This window comes from Pleurodeles waltl, chromosome 11 (genome assembly GCF_031143425.1).
Source record: "Pleurodeles waltl isolate 20211129_DDA chromosome 11, aPleWal1.hap1.20221129, whole genome shotgun sequence".
Classification (NCBI taxonomy): domain Eukaryota; kingdom Metazoa; phylum Chordata; class Amphibia; order Caudata; family Salamandridae; genus Pleurodeles; species Pleurodeles waltl.
In genome coordinates, this window is record NC_090450.1 from 971,539,410 (window position 1) to 971,556,526 (window position 17,117).

Sequence of the window (17,117 nt, forward strand, 5' to 3'; positions counted from 1 at the left end):
CCGGCAAACTTGAGTTTTTGTTGGTGCTCCCAATATATTGCATTAGTTTTGTGTGAATAGAGAGTGAGGAAGACAAGCCGCAAGACTTTGTCAGCCGCAGTGCATGTGAGTGTGACGTCATTGGAGCCGCGCTGGGATAGGTGGGTTAGTGAGAAGGGTTGCACATGGATTGGCAGCCGTCCGTGAGCGGCAATTGGTTGAGAAGGTAGGCGAAGAGAGTTAAGGGAATTAAAGTCACTTGCTGATTCAATTGTAAACAAAATAAAAGACGTAAAAATGAAGTTTTTCAAGGCTTTAAAGAGCGCTTTGAGGGGAGATACATATATTACTGCGAGTGCAGGGGAGGTTACACCGCCAGAGGATACACCGGCTTATGCCGTAATGGAGGAAAGAGGAGTCGCGCCATGTCTTTGGCTAAAGCAATGGTGCAAAGCGACAGGGAAAGAAGGGTGTTTGGCGTTTCCGGAGCAAGGAACGTTCAACATAAGAATTTGGGAAAATCTGCAGAGGGTGTTAAATGAGCTAAAGCCACCTCCGAGGCCAGCATAGTTTGAGGCGTTAGCAATTTGGGAACTGAAGGCAATACGACAACAGCAACAGAAATTTGAGAGGAGAATGAGGAAAGCAGAAAAGACACTAGCGGAGGCTAGGTGGGATAGTGCACAGAGAGTGTGGAGAAGAGAAACAATAGATGGAGTTAGGATGTTTCCAGCAATAGCTCAAAAAATGAAAACAAGGGTGGGAAAAGCCACTTGTAAGACCGTCAAGAGTTCTTCTAAAGACAAAGAGGCTAAAAAGCTCTGGTCAGAGATGGATGACTCAGACGATGATGAGTTCCTTAATCAGTTACTGAACGACCGACCACCGCCATATGCAATAGATGACAACAGACTGAGTACTAGTACAGGCCCTGTAAGTTCAACTCAGAACAAGGTGATAGCAAATCCGGTACAGGTTAGTCCTGTCTCCATACAGCTCAGGTGCAGAGTAGTATTAGTATGTCCACTGCTCCAGAGATGCAACTTCAGCAGCAGCCACCGCAGGTTCAGAGGCTTTACCCTGATGTCCCGATTTTAGAGACTACCACTAATTTGATGGTGCCGTCAGATCCGACATATACGAGACCAAAGCTGATACAGACCTAGCCAACTTCACCTTTACTGCCCCAGGCACAGCAACAGATAATTTCAAATTACACTTCGGTCGCAGGACCGCAGTCAGCCATGGCACCAGTAATAAACCAGAATATGGGAGTTAATGCTCCACAGGTTTTGGGAAGCAGGCAGCCGCCAGCCGCCATATCCTTGCCCATTACAGTTGGTCCACCAGTATTATTGGATGCACAAGCGAAGCCTAGTGTATGTGATCAAGGAATAATGACCCAAGAGATGACAAGAGGAGGGTTTGTAGCGAGCTCTCAAGGGGTGACTCCAGTGGAACCGACATTCGAAAGGTCTAGGTCTTTGTTGGACTTCAGTCCGATTGGGGCTCCTCCAGATGCTATAAGACAATCAGATTTGGGACTGCTGACTCCGCAGATCTCGAGTACAAACATACCGCAAACACCAATAATGCAGGCTGGGAATATCTCCTTGCAAGGTTTAACTGCGCAACAATTGAACGATTGGTGAGACAAGTTGAATTCGCCACAGATTACTCCTGCAGTGGAAGGAAGGTCAGAAGGGGAAGAGTACCTGAATTTTGTGAGGTTGGGCATGGAGGCAAATGAACTAGTTGAAGGGAGCATGGGAGTGAATAGGCTAGAATCATACACGGAGGCAGAATTGAGGTATTTGTGTCCAAAAATAACCAAAGAAGTGAGCAGGGTGCACCAGAGGTTGGCAAATTTGGCAGACAAATATGGAATAGACTTAGACAATACCAAACATCTGAAGAGGAGTTACAGGTTAGACTTTGAGCCTAAGGATTTTGAACATATGAGATCTACTGGGATGAAGGCACACCTTAAAGAAATACTGCAGAGTGCACAGGTTTGGGGAGCCTTAGAGAAGTGGGAAGGCAGATGGGCGGAGAAAAGAGATAAGAGGAAAAGTGATTGCATAGAGCAGCCAGCAAAGGCCTCACAGGATGTGGGTGTGGTAAAGATGTTATCGATGAGAGAGACAGCTGGAGGGGTTCTTGTCCATGTGCCGTGGATAGCCTGTCATTTACAAATGACTTTCCCAGGCTGGGGGAAAAACCAATAGAGTGGTATCAGCAGACAGACAGGTTTGTGAAGCTTGCGAAATGTCTCTGGGAAGACCTGAATACTCTCTTTGAGATCATAGTTCCAGCTGATCTGTGGCTTTAGTGCAAGAGAAGTGTGGATTGGCCGACCACGGAACCAGCAAGGGATAGAGTCACAGGAGCACCGTCTCCTGAGGTGATGAGATACTACTATAAGGTGATTGAGTTCTTGAAGCAGAGAGTTTCGCCGCAGAATGTTGATTGGCAAAAGATTGATTGGACAGGACAGGAACCCAAAGAGTTGATACATGCCTATTATGAGAGGTTGTTGAAAGCGTTCAAGAACTACAGCGGTACAGAGGTTGTTGAAGCGAAGGACATGAATCACCTTGTGTTCAGATTTGTTGAAGGGTTGAGACCTGAGATTAGTCAGATGATTAAGAATCATTTGATCTGTTGGCAAGCAAAGCCAATTGACGAGGTGTTGCAGTATGCAAAGTACTGTAGTGATGAGATTGAGCTGAAGCAGAGAAAATTGAAGGAGAAAGCGATGGTAATGCAAATAAAGGCAGCACAGTCAGGTATGCAGGGAGGTTGCCTACAACAGATGGTGCAACAGCTGCAAGGAAACAAGATGTTTCAGGCGCAAGTGAGAGGCAGAGGTCGTGGAGGTTTTGTGGATAGAAGCACAGACTTGAATACTATAGTGGTTCAAAACGATGTACAGGGGATGAAGAAGATGTTACCTTGTTATGCTTGCGGGGGCGTTGGACATTGGAAGCGGGAGTGCCCGATGATGGTGCAGGAGGGTGTTGTTCAACAAAGCAATGATCTCAGTGCATTTCAAAATGTGAAGGGACCGAGGATGAGAGGCCCTAGTCCGAACTTTCAGGATAACATGATTCAGATGCAGGGTCACCAACCCATGCAACAGGTGCAGATGCCACGTGTACAGCTGATGCAGATGCAGCAAATGCAACAGCAGGTTCCCATGATACCTAGACAGCAAATGCAATTACCCTTAGCGCCAATGGAACAGCAACAGGTGATGCTTCCTCAACAGGTCACAGGTCAAAGAATGAGTCAAAGTAACGCAGTAAAACAGTTCTCATTGCGTGGTGAGAATGGAATTAACCATGAATAGCCGGATGAGAATTCAGATAGTGAGGAGTGTAGGCTTGCAGCGTCCCTGGACGTAGATCAGAAAGGACCCTATTTTCAGGGAAGGTAATGGGTCACAAGGTTTCATTCTTGGTTGACACAGGAGCTACACGCTCTACAGTCAGAAGCGCAGAGGTTCCGAAACTGCCTCTTTCTGGACATACAGTTAAAGTAGTAGGAGTGGCAAACCATCCTGACTAACCCGATCACAGATCCGGTTCAGGTTGAACTTGCCACTTTTCAGGGATTGCACAGGTTTGTGGTTTGCGATTCGAGTCCTGTGTCCCTACTGGGAAGAGACTTGCTGTGTAAAACAAGGTGTTCGATCACCTGTTCGAATGAGGGGATTGAGGTTCAGACAAACAGTGACGATGAAGGAGATGAGGAGCAGGTTTCAGAGCCTGAAACGGAGACCACAGATGAGGAGCATCCTCTGATTAACTTCTTCCCAATGTTCACAGTGACTGATCTGCCAGCAGACTTGCAGGGGACAGTACAAGAGAAAGTGTGGGATCTGACAGGAAAAGAAGTAGGACTGATAAAAGGAGTAGAACCAGTTAAAGTCAGTGTGAACCCAAATGCTCTGTTCCCCCAGGTACCGCAGTACCATATGGCGCAAGATGTTCTTATAAATGTGGCGCAGTTAATTGCAGACTTTGTGAAACAGGGAGTCTTGAAAGAAGTGATGAGCAGTCCGTGTAACTCACCAATAATGGGGTTGAGAAAGCCCTGTGGGAAAGTTCCAATTGTCCAAGATTTGAGAAAGATTAACGACATAGTAGTGAAATGTTACCCAGTGGTGCCAAATCCAGCTGTGGTCATGTTCCAGGTTCCATGTGCTGCAAAGTGGTTCACAGTGGTTGATTTGTCACAAGCGTTCTTTTCTGTTCCTCTTCATGAGGACAGCCAATTTCTTTTCAGTTTCAAATTCCTGGATAAGGTTTACAATTGGTGTCAAATTCCTCAAGGGTTTTCGGAATCACCTTCCATATTCAATCAGATACTGAAGAAGGATTTGGAGTCATTGAAATTGCCTTTTCAATCGACTCTGGTGCAGTACATTGATGATCTGTTGATCGCATCCAAAACGAGGGATGAGTGCAAGTATGATTCGATTGTCTTACTGAACCATTTGGGAAAGAACGGACACAAGGTATCCCCAAAGAAGTTGCAATATTGTCAGAAAGAGGTGAAATTCTTAGGTCATCAAATTGAGAAAGGGTCGAGGAATTTATCCAGGGAGAGTGTGACTGCCCTGTTGCAGATGAATCCCCCAACGACACGGAGAGATGTTAGGATGTTTCTGGGAATGGTGGGTTACTGTCGTCAGTGGATCCCGAATTTCTCAGTCATCTCCAAGCCATTGGTGAGACTGACGGTTAAGGATGGGCGAGATGTCATAGTACTGTCAGAGAAAGAAATGAAGGTGTTTACTGAGCTAAGGGAGTGCATGTGCAGGGCTCCAGCTTTAGGTATGCCTGACTACACAAAGCCTTTTGTTCTGTTTTGTCATGAACGTGATGCATGTTCTTTGTCTGTCCTGACACAGGTCCATGGAGGTGTAAACCGACCAGTAGCATATTTTTCAGCTACTTTGGACCCAGTTGCAGCAGCCTTACCGGGTTGTCTGCGTGCAGTAGCAGCAGTTGGTCAAAGCCTCACACAGTGTGAAGGCATAGTGATGGGACATCCTTTAACAGTCATGGTCCCTCACTCAGTTGAGATCTTGTTAACCCGTACCAAAATGCAACACATGACAAATGCAAGACTGACAAAATATGAAACGATTATATTGGGGTCACCAAATGTAACGTTGAAAAGATGTACAGTGTTGAACCCGCCAACTTTGCTTCTAAATGAAAACACAGAAGTTGAAGATGTTGAAGATGTAGAACATGATTGTACTGAGGTAACAGAAATGTGCACCAAACCGAGGCATGACATTAAAGATACCCAATTGGAATAAAATGACAAAATTATCTTTGTCGATGGCTCTTGCTTAAGAGCCTCAGTAGGAGTGCTGAGAGCCGGATACGCTGTATGTACGATCTCTGGTATCCTTGAAGCGTCTTGGCTTGAGAGAGTATATTCTGCTCAAGTGGCTGAATTTGCTGCTCTTACTAGAGCATGCCATGCTTCTGCCCAGCTGAGGGTGACTATCTATACGGATAGCAGATACGGATTTGGAATTGTCCATGATTTTGGCCATCTATGGTCACAGAGGGGTTTCCTGACCTCTTCTGGTTCTCCAGTGAAAAATGGTGAAAGAATTAAGGAGTTGTTGCACGCGATTCAGTTACCTCATGAAATTGCCGTGGTGAAATGCAGTGCTCACTTGAAATCGCAAGACTTTGTGTCAATGGGAAATGGATATGCGGATCAAGTCGCAAGGTTTTGCGCATTGAACTGTATATCGTATAAAGATCAGTGGGAATTGTTACCTGAAACAGAAAATGAGACATGCACAGGTTACGCATTAAGGGTGATTGACACATTAGAAGAATTGAGATTGTTGCAGGAATGTGCCAGCAAAGATGAGAAGCGTTCTTGGGTTAGGATGCAATGTGTACAAAGACCAGATGACTTGTGGGTCTCAGATGAGGGGAAAATGGTTTTGCCGAACAGTCTCCTGTCACAGTTTGAAAGGTTTTATATGGTCAAGCACTATTTGGGAGAGATGCCATGATCAGGTTGTTCAAAATTCAGACAAGCTGCAGAAGTAATTTGTCACAGGTGCATCATCTGTTAACAGATGAATGCGGGGAAAGGGACAGTGGTGAATTTGAGCCACATCGGGAGAGCAGGAGGTCCATTTAGCAGAATGCAATTGGATTTTATTGAGATGCCTGTGTATGGAGGTTTGAGATACGTGTTGGTGATTGTGTGTATCTTTAGTCACTAGATTGAAGCATACCCTACACGTAGGAATGACAATCTCACAGTAGCGAAGCTGCTGCTTAGGGAATTGATACCACATTTCGGGTTTCCGATCTCTTTAGAATCAGATAGGGGAAGTCACTTCAACAACGAGGTGGTTAAGCTATTGTGTGCCGCCTTGAACATTGAACAGAAGTTGCATTGTAGTTACCGCCCTGAAGCATCAGGACTAGTGGAGCAGGTGAATGGTACCCTGAAGTCGAGAATGGCAAAAATGTGTGCAGCCACGAATTTGAAATGGCCTGATGCATTGGTGCTAATGTCAATGAGAAATACGCCCAACAAGAAAACAGGACAATCTCCTCATGAAATTCTCATGGGCCGAGCTATGAGACTGCCCGCAGTGCCTGCAAATGCTCTTGTGAATATCACAGATGATATGGTGTTGGACTACTGCAAGGGTCTGGCTGACGTGGTTGGCTCTTTCTCTCACCAGGTGGAAGCTACCACCCTGCCAACGATAAATGATCCAGGGCACAATCTGAAGGCTGGTGACTGGGTTGTCATCAAGAAAAACGTAAGGAAGTCGTGTTTGGAGCCACATTGGAAGGAGCCATATCAAGTGATACTAACGACTACTACTGCTGTGAAGTGTGCGGAAATTCCGAACTGGATCCATGCCAGTCACACGAAAAAGGTGACGTGTCCAACTGGTGAGGAAGTTGAGTTGTTGAAAGTAGCAACAACTGAGAAGGAAGTCTCAGGGCCGGAGAGTGATCGAAGGGGAACTGAGACAGAAGGAGAGCCTGCTGCGGACGGCTTAGTCACTCCAGTAAGAGACGAATGAGAAGAGACCCAGAGGGGTGACGGTGAGCCTACCTCAACTGAGGCACCAGGAGGGCCAAGTCAGAAGGAGGTTCTCCCAGAAGCAGACAAATATGGAAATGAGCTAGAGCCCCTGACAGACCCAGAAGGCGAAGGAGTTGAGGCGGAAGAGAGTCAGAGTGTCCAGACTCCGCCTGAGCAAATTGCAGGTCCAGCAAGAGAAAACACCATAGAGTCAGAGGAGGGTGAAGGGTTGCCACATGAAAGATCAAAGGCCAGAAAGACACTGAAAGGAGATAAGTGGCCGAAATTGCAAGTGAAGAAAGAGAAAGTGGTCGTCGAAGATGCAATAGAGGAAGAGATTGATACAACAAGGAGAGAAGATCTGAGTGAAGGGGAGTTGCAGGGTGATCGCAAATTGAAAAGAAAGAGTGTAGCGAACAGAAGGTATGCAGGTCCTGAATGGGCATATGCAACGTCAGCTGAATGGCAACAAGAGTTCTTGCCATTTTGCTTTGATCGAGAAGTCCTAGGTCAATACTTTGGCACCTGAGTTTGGCCAAAGAGATTGCGTTAGCATGAAAATTGAGTTAAAGGAGAAAATTGAGAAAAGAGACTGATAACTTACCGGATGTGACACTGTTAATCCGACTTGACTTTTGAAAAACGATTTTGACAAGCTGCTAACCTGAATTGACAAGGATCCTGGGAGTGAAAGTGAAAGCTGTAAATAGTTGCTGAAGAAAGACTTTTCGCTTGCTTTAATTTTGATGAGAAAAAATATATATAATAATAAGTTTTGACCATCCTCTGTTGGTTGTTGTTTGATCTAATCATATTTCACTTTCTGATTCTTTACAGATCATGGCTAACATTAGAGATGATAATAGGGGAAGTAGGTGTTGTAAATGTTTGGGTGTTGGTTTGGGTGTTGTGTGTGTGATATTCATTATAGTTGTGATTATGAGTTTGCCATTAGTGGGAAGGATGGAACTAACAATGCTACAATTCCTGAGACCGCCACTGCACTAACAGCTTGGGAGAGGTTTGAGCAGGATATTTGCATGAGGGGACTAACGCAAAAGGGGAATTATCAACTAATGTTTTCTATTGCTTGCTGAGTGAGTATGTTGACACAATGGATGCGAAAGATTGTTATGTGTGTACACAGGTTCCTGTTTCAGTGCAAGAAGGGGTTACTTATCACAGTTTGCCATTAACATATGGGATAAGCTGTAGTCTGTTACTAACAAGATTCTATAATCAGGAAGAGATTCAATATTTTTACTCCAATCACCACCTTGTGTTTTCTTATGTGCCTATCATAGAGGATTTGAGTAGTGTAGCTAAATACTATAGCATAAAGTTAGTTAAGGGATTCTTTGAGGCGACGCTAACAATTAGTACATCCTATGCACACCGCAATAATTTGACATGTTTGCTTACACCTGTAGAGAAAAGCTTTTTAGATCACAAGGAAGATAGAAGACGGGCATTGAAGTGTAAATTAGAAAAAGGATTGCAGCAGTGAGCTTTTGCTAGCAGTGAGAGTTACAGAGCGATTAGGGAACATGGGAAATTAGATTTAGATGCACTACACGTAGGTAAGATTTGCATATCTAGGCCGAAGTCATATTATGACAATGTGTTTGTGGGAATCAGTGAATGTAAGCATGTGCTTTTGTTTCAGAGTAAGTGGACGTTCATGTTAAATGGACAGGATCCAGCGATCCCTGGGATCTATTATATATGTGGACTTAATGCTTATTACTGTCTTCCAAAGGGATGGTATGGGACATGTTATTTGGGGATAGTGTTCCCAAAGATATATCAACTTGAGGACTTGAAAAGGTTTCCGAAATTGTCTGAATTACATTGTACTAGACAAAGGAGAGAGACTGCTGCTGGTGCAGTAGGAGACCTATTTCCTTCAGTGGGATTTATCTTAAACTCCATAAAAATTTGAAAGTTGTCTACTATTGTGGATAACATGCTGACAAATTTTACAGGGGCTATACTCCTGTTGGATACTGAACTTGCTGCGGAGAGGGCTATGACTCTTCAAAATAGGCTTGCTTTAAACATCCTTTTAGCGAAAAATGACGGAGTCTGTAAGATGCTTAATGAGCGCCATTGTTGTGCTTACATACCTGACAATAGTAATGAGATTAGAAGTATGCTTACTAACTTAACTAGGGATAGTACAGATCTGAAGGAACTGAAAGAACCAGGTGTTTGGGAAAAGGTTGGGAAAGGACTTGCTTCAGTGGGGAGTTGGTTTAGTAGTATTTGGCATGGGATATTGTACATGTATACCAGCTGCCTGATATCCGTGGCACCGCATAGTGGTGTGGAGTGAATGTCAGGGAGTGCGTGCAGGTGATTGTTGAATCAACACAGTGGTGTTGCCATACACGTTATTTCTTGCCAGAATACCCTTATGGTTGACATTGAGTTTTACTTGTGCGGCTCAGGCCGTGGAGCTAATTAGAAGTGCTTCAACTCTTTGTACATATTGGTAGTAACGTTGTGAACCAGGGTGCACCCTGCAGCAGTGTGTTATTGAATTGGGGAAGTCTTTAGGGTGGGTCTAGTGCTGACAACATTTGGCACCACATGAAGGTGCCGGGAGGGAAAGTGTTAATTTTCATACGAGTACATACTGGTTATGGTGTTTAACAAAGTTGGGCCTAGTACTGCAAGTTATATTTCTAAATGTGATTGATGCCCACATTTTAATGATGATCATACTGTGTCAATAATGTGTGTGTTGAATAGAAACTTTATTTACATACACCTCATGTGAAGTCTCTTGTGTCGCTCAGTGTACTTGTTGTGTCGAAGTGATGTGCCACTGCTTTACACATTGCCTCTGTGATAAGCCTGACTGCTCTTTGCCAAGCTACCCAAAGGTGAGCGCAGGTTACACAGTGAGTGTAATCAGCCACCCCTGACTGGAGTGGCAGGTTCTGCCTGGCTAGGGCCATATATATATACACCATGTACAAAATAAATACCAGGCATAGTAGTCCAGGTACTGCACAAAGAAAGTCCATGGAACACTGGGACCACACGGTATGGGTGAGGCCCACACAAGATCCCCGACCATGACGGAGAGAACACTGCAGGGGCATCAGATACCAAGAAAACAGGCACCTCAGGGGGAGGGAAAGGGGGGGCACCTCAGCCGCTTGAGTGCACGATGCCAAATCCACGAGGGGGCCACATGCCTACTGTTCAATCCTGGGGAGTGCAAAGCCACAGTCTCTCAAGTCTCTACAGTGGGTGGTTTGCCCACTGTTCAATCCTGGGGAGTGCAAAGCCACAGTCTCTCAAGTCTCTACAGTGGGTGGGTTGCCCACTGTTCAATCCTGGGGAGTGCAAAGCCACAGTCTCTCAAGTCTCTACAGTGGGTGGTTTGCCCACTGTTCAATCCTGGGGAGTGCAAAGCCACAGTCTCTCAAGTCTATACAGTGGGTGGTTTGCCCACTGTTCAATCCTGGGGAGTGCAAAGCCACAGTCTCTCAATTCTCTACAGTGGGTGGTTGCCCACTGTTCAATCCTGGGGAGTGCAAAGCCACAGTCTCTCAAGCCTATACAGTGGGTGGCTTGCCCACTGTTCAATCCTGGAGAGTGCAAAGCCACAGTCTCTCAAGTGGATAACAGTCTCCACTGGTTCTGGAGGGGGCATGGTGCCCAGAGTGCTTCATCCTGTGAAGGACAGAGGTAGTGGATGGATCTCTCCACTGGTTCTGGAGGGGGACTGGTGCCCAGAGTGCTTCATCCTGTGAAGGACAGAGGTAGTGGATGGATCTCTCCACTGGTTCTGGAGGGGGGCTGGTGCCCAGAGTGCTTTATCCTGTGAAGGACAGAGGTAGTGGATGGATCTCTCCACTGGTTCTGGAGGGGGACTGGTGCCCAGAGTGCATCACTCACCCCTTGACGGACCCAGTTGCGTCAGTGCCCCTGCTGCTCATGGGCTAGCGATGCTTGAGTTGGCGTTGCCCTGTTCAGCGGTGCTTGAGTTGGCGGTGCCCTGTTCAGCAGTGCTTGAGTTGGCGGTCCTTCATGGCCCAGCGGGGCTTTTGCTGGCGGTCCTTCATGGCCCAGTGGGGCTTTTGCTGGCGGTCCTTCATGGCCCAGCGGGGCTTTTGCTGGCGGTCCTTCATGGCCTAGCGGGCTTTTGCTGGCGGTCCTTCATGGCCCAGCGGGGCTTTTGCTGGCGGTCCTTCACGGCCCAACGGGGCTTTTGCTGGCGGTCCTTCATGGCCCAACGGGGCTTTTGCTGGCGGTCCTTCATGGCCCAACGGGGCTTTTGCTTGCGGTCCTTCATGGCCCAACGGGGCTTTTACTGGCGGTGGCCTCCTGGGCAGCTGGGCTGTGCCGGCGGTGGCCTCCTGGGCAGCTGGGCTGGTGCTGGCGGTGGCCTCCTGGGCAGCAGGGCTGGTGCTGGAGGTGGCCTCCTGGGCAGCTGGGCTGGGGCTGGCGGTGGCCTCCTGGGCAGCTGGGCTGGGGCTGGCGGTGGCCTCCTGAGCAGCTGGGCTGGGGCTGGCGGTGGCCTCCTGGGCAGCTGGGCTGGGGCTGGCGGTGGCCTCCTGGCCCGCTGGGCTGGGGCTGGCGGTGGCCTCCTGGCCTGCTGGGCTGGGGCAGGCGGTCACCTCCTGGGCAGCTGTGCTGGCGGTGGCCTCCTGTCCAGCGGGGATGATGGCGGTCTTCTCCGCCGTGCAGCTCTTCCCAGACTTGCCGGGTTTCTTGTGGCCCTTCCCCACCTTGGAAGGTGTCACAGCTGACTTCACACTCCCACCGGGACCCCTGGGAGCGGCTTTGGTGGCTGGAGTCTTCCCCCTCTCCCGCCGGGCACTGGCCAACTTCTGATGCTTCACAGGTGGGGGACTGTCTGTGCTGTGGCTCCGTGCCACACTGGCTGTCCTGGTGGCCGGTGCACTCCACATACTGGTGACTACAGGCACCACTGGTGCCGGAGATGTTTTGGCTGAGGTGCTACTTCGGGACCTATGAGATGGACGGGGTGGAGGAGGTGTGGGAAAAAGGTCAAGGCTGGACAGGAAAAGTTTTTGGGACACACTGGGACGGGTAGCTGGAGGGGGTTTGGGAGTGGAGGAAGAGGTGGTGGTAGTAGGAGGTGTTCGTTTGGTGACTGTGGGTGCAGGTGCATGCGCTGGAGGCTGTCATGAGGTGGATGGCTGTTGGGTGGGTGTGTGCCTGCATTTGTGTATCTTGGGAGGGGGCGTCACGGACACACTGGGAGAGGACACAGGGGATGTGTGAATGGTAGTGGGGGTGGTGACTGCACGTGATCAGGGTGTGCTGGTGAGGGACGTAGTGGCTGTAGAGGTAGTGCATGCAGGTGTGAGTGTAGACGAGACTGGGAGGGAGGAGGGAGACGGCGACGAGGGGGACACAGTGGAGGCAGTGGATGTTGGTGTGTCTGCATGTGTGTGTTGCTTGTGTGAGTGCCTGTGGGATGTGTGGTGCTTATGTTTGCCAGAGCTTCCCTTGTGTGTTGAGGGGTGTGCAGGCTGGTCTGATGGTGTGCTTGGGATAGGCAGAGGTACAGGGGATTGGGTCTGGGTGGAGGAAGTTGGAGGGGGGAGGCTAGAGACGGGGACAATGGCTGCCATCAGTGCTGAGGCCAGAGTTTGAAAAGCTCGGTGAAGGGCCGCCAGACCAGAATGAATGCCCTCCAGGAATGCATTAGTTCGTTGCAACTGCCTTTCTACACCCTGGATGGCATTCAGAATGGTAGACTGCCCAACAGTGAGGGACCTGAGGAGGTCAATGGCCTCCTCACTGAAGGCAGCAGGGGTGACTGGGGCAGGGCCTGAGGCGCCTGGGGCGAAGGTGATGCCCACCCTCCTGGGTGAGCGGGCACAGGGCAAAGGCTGAGGGGCTGCTGGGAGGGCGGTGCTGGTAGGGGGGGTGGCAGCTGTACCTGTAGATGCAGGGGGCACAGATGATGCCGCCACCACAAGGGAGCTCCCATCAGCGGACGAGTCCGTGTCGCTGGTGTCATCTCTTGTCCCTGCCGTGGAGCTCCCCTCGCCCTCCGTCCCACTGGTGAATTCCGAGTCCGTAGTCTCGCCCTCCAGGGCCATGTGGGATGCAGCTCCCTCGTGCTCCGGTGCTCCTGCTCCTCCGCCTGATGATGTTAATGCACACAAGAACAGGGAGACCACAAAAAGGGGGGGACGACAGAAGAAAGACATGTTGAGTGCATGGATTACCGCTACCGTTGGCGGATGCGACAGACACAGAAGCCCCCTGCACTACGCCGCGCTCTTGGGCTCCAATGTTCAATTCCTGGGAAATGGCCTACAAGGTTATGGACGACATCTGCACACATAGATGACACAGGGGCATGACTAGCTGTACTTGGCATTCTACAGAGGTGGGCTGGGGTGCCACATGGCCCTGCCTTACGGAGGGGCCTTGCCTACGGAACTCGCCCTGGCCTAGGGAAACCACCAGCCCTCCTCCCCCACCCAGACACCTCCACTGCACACAAAGTCAGCAGAATGAGAGTGTACTCACCCCCTTGTGTCTGCTGTGATGCCCTCAAGCGCCCATCCAACTCCGGGTAGGCCACCGCCAGGATCCTGAACATCAGGGGAGTCATGGTGCGACGGGCATCCCCCCCCCATGTTGGGAGGCCATCCCCAGCTGAGCCTCCACCGTCTTCTTGCTCCAGCGGCGAATGTCCTCCCATCTTTTCCGGCAGTGGGTGCTCTGTCTGTGGTAGACCCCCAGGGTCCGGACGTCCTTGGCGATGGCATGCCAAATATCTTTCTTCTGGTGGGCGCTGACCTACCTGAAATGTACAGGACGAAGAAGAGAAGTCATTACCAACTGCACCGTCAAAGTGATTGGCCCCCATCCCTACCTTTGCCATGTGGCACATGCATTCACCGTCTTTCGTGCATGCAGCACTCTGCCCCCTTCCTTCTTACATCCAGCCCTCTCCACACAGGCATAGCCCATACAACATGCTCCCAGTGTACTTACCTGTTTGTCTGGAGGACCGTAGAGTAGCGTGTACTGGGGGAGGACCCCATCCACGAGCTTCTCCAACTCCTCCGATGTGAAGGCAGGGGCCCTTTCCCCAGACGCACGAGCCATTGTCTCTTCCAGACCGAGGTCACAGCATCACTTGCAGTGTAGGTCCTCTCCTGTCGAAGATCAGGTATCGAGTGATTGAACAGATAGAAAATGGCGGTCACGTCCGCGGCGGTGTGTACCATCACCGCCAGCGTACATCGTCATTGGCTCCTGGGACCCCTAGGGTCCAATGTTAACTAATGCAGCATTGCGCCACGGTCTTTGACCGCCTACCGCGTCGGTGTTCAACGCCAGCGCAGTTACCTCACATTCCATTATCCCACTTTAGAGGTCAGGCAGCCACCATTTCAGGGGCCCACATGGCTTCATTTTCAACTGCGTCACACATGCCTAGGCCTAGACTCAACACACATACAGGCCACCTTTTGTGTGTGATTGGTGTTCTGGGTAAACTGTGGGTACGTACCTCTGAGTTGTTTGACTCTGTGCTCGCTGTTGTCCTTCATAGGCACCGTCCGCTGGGACATGTGAGGAGATGGCGGCATCCTCCGGTGTACCGACCGTTGGTGGACCTGTCGACAATGGAGGAGCGACATTTGATAATCACCTACAGGCTTGACCGTGCCACAATCCAGGAACTGTGTACCCAGTTGGAGCCAGACCTGATGTCAGCAATCCGCCATCCCACAGGAATCCCACCTCAAGTGCAGGTGCTGTCAGTGCTCCATTTCCTTGCAAGTGGGTCATTTCAAACAGCTGTGGCCATGGCATCAGGGATGTCCCAGCCTATGTTTTCCAACGTATTGTCCAGAGTGTTGTCTGCCCTTCTGAAACACATGCGGAGCTACATCGTTTTCCCTCAGGTGGAGGATTTGCCTACAGTGAAAGGTGATTTCTATGCCCTGGGACATATCCCCAAAATCATAGGTGCCATTGATGGGACCCATGTGGCTTTGGTCCCCCCCACAGGAGTGAACAGGTGTACAGAAACTGGAAGAGTTATCATTCTATGAATGTGCAGATGGTATGTTTGGCAGACCAGTACATCTCCCATGTGAATGCCATGTTCCCTGGCTCAGTGCATGACGCCTACATCCTGCGGAATAGCAGCATCCCTTATGTGATGGGTCAACTCCAGAGGCACCGTGTGTGGCTATTAGGTGAGCACCTGGAAGCTAGTCAATTGGAACGGTTGTCTGGGTCTGGGGTTATCCCTCCAGGTTAGTGTGTGTCTAACAGTTGCCCCTCGCCATTTGCAGGTGACTCTGGTTACCCCAACCTGTCATGGCTACTGACCCCAGTGAGGAATCCCAGGACAAGGGCAGAGGAACGCTACAATGAGGCCCATGGGCGAACTAGGAGGGTGATCGAGCGGACCTTCGGCATCCTGAAGGCCAGGTTCAGGTGCCTCCATATGACAGCTGGATCCCTATTCTACTCACCAAAGAAGGTGTGCCAGATCATCGTGGCCTGCTGTATGCTTCACAACTTGGCTTTGCGACGCCAGGTGCCTTTTCTGCAGGAGGATGGTCCAGATGGCGGTGTTGTTGCAGCTGTGGAGCCTGTGGACAGTGATGAGGAGGAAGCAGAGGAAGAAACATGCAGAACAGGGACTCAGTGATCCTGCAATATTTCCAGTGAGACACAGGTAGGAATACAAACCAGCCTACTACATGTACTTTGACACTACTACCTCTCTCCTGTCTGTCGTTTTCACCCAGTGTATGGTCACTGAGTTGTCACTTTCCCTTACGATTTCACAGATGTGGGTCCCACTGTGTGACATCTGCTTAGATTCCTCATGGACTAGAGCTGTGTGACATAGGTATGTTGACATTACTATTTAAAAAACATTTTGTCACTGTAATCGCTAATACACTATTTCGAAATCACAGACAGACTCCAGATCATTTTGTGCTTTAGGTGTGTTTATTTAAATGCTCGATATTGGAGGGGGTAGTGAAATGGTGAGGGGTGATGGCGGAGGAGTGTCCATGGCAGAGTCCAGTCTATTAGTCTCACAGGTGCATTGCCCATATGGGCATAGGAAGTGGAGCTGGGGCAGTTTAATTATGGACAGGGTGACAAAGTGGGACAGTAGGATGACAATCAGGGTGGTCTCATTTCTTGGCGGGGGTCTTGGCATCATGCTCTGTCTTTGTCCTGGATCTCAGGGACTGTTTGCGGGGTGGTTCTCCCTCTGCAGGGGGTGGGGTGCTGGTGTGGTGGTACTGTGGCAGGGCGTCCTGTCCACCAGCGCCGGCGGAGGTGGTGGTCAGTTCATCGTCCATGCTAGTGTCAGGGCCCCCTTGTAGTGCCACAGTGTCCCTCCTGGTGTTGAGTACTTCCTTCAGCACCCCTGCGATGGTGCCCAGGGTGGAGCTGATGGTTCTGAGTTCCTCCCTGAAGCCCATATACTGTTCCTCCTGCATGCGCTGGGTCTCCTGAAACTTGGCCAGTACCGTTGCCATCGTCTTCTGGGAGTGGTGGTATGCTCCCATGATGGAGGAGAGGGCCTCGTGGAGAGTGGGTTCCCTTGGCCTGTCCGCCCCCTGTCGCACAGCAGCCCTCCCAGTTCCCCTGTGTTCCGGGGCCTCCGTCCCCTGGACCGTGTGCCCACTACCACTGTCCCCAGGTCCCTGTTGTTGTTGGGGTGGTGGGTTATCCTGGGTTCCCTGTAGTGGTGGATTGACGTGTCCTGGGGACGGAGGTATGGGCCCCGCTGGGTGGGTGCTGTGCTGGTGTTTCCAGAGGGGGGAAGGTCTGTGGTGGGCTGTGACTGGGTGAGGGGAACCGACTGTCCCGAGGTCCCCGATGGGCCGGGCTGGTCATCTAGATCCAGTTGGACAGAGGTGCTGTCATCACTGTGGGCCTCTTCTGTTGGTGGTGTGGACATGTGTGGACCCTCCTGTCCGGTGACGTTGGGTAGGGGTCCTGCAGGGGTATAAAAGGATGTTTATTAAATCTGTGTGTGTAATGGTGTGCAATGG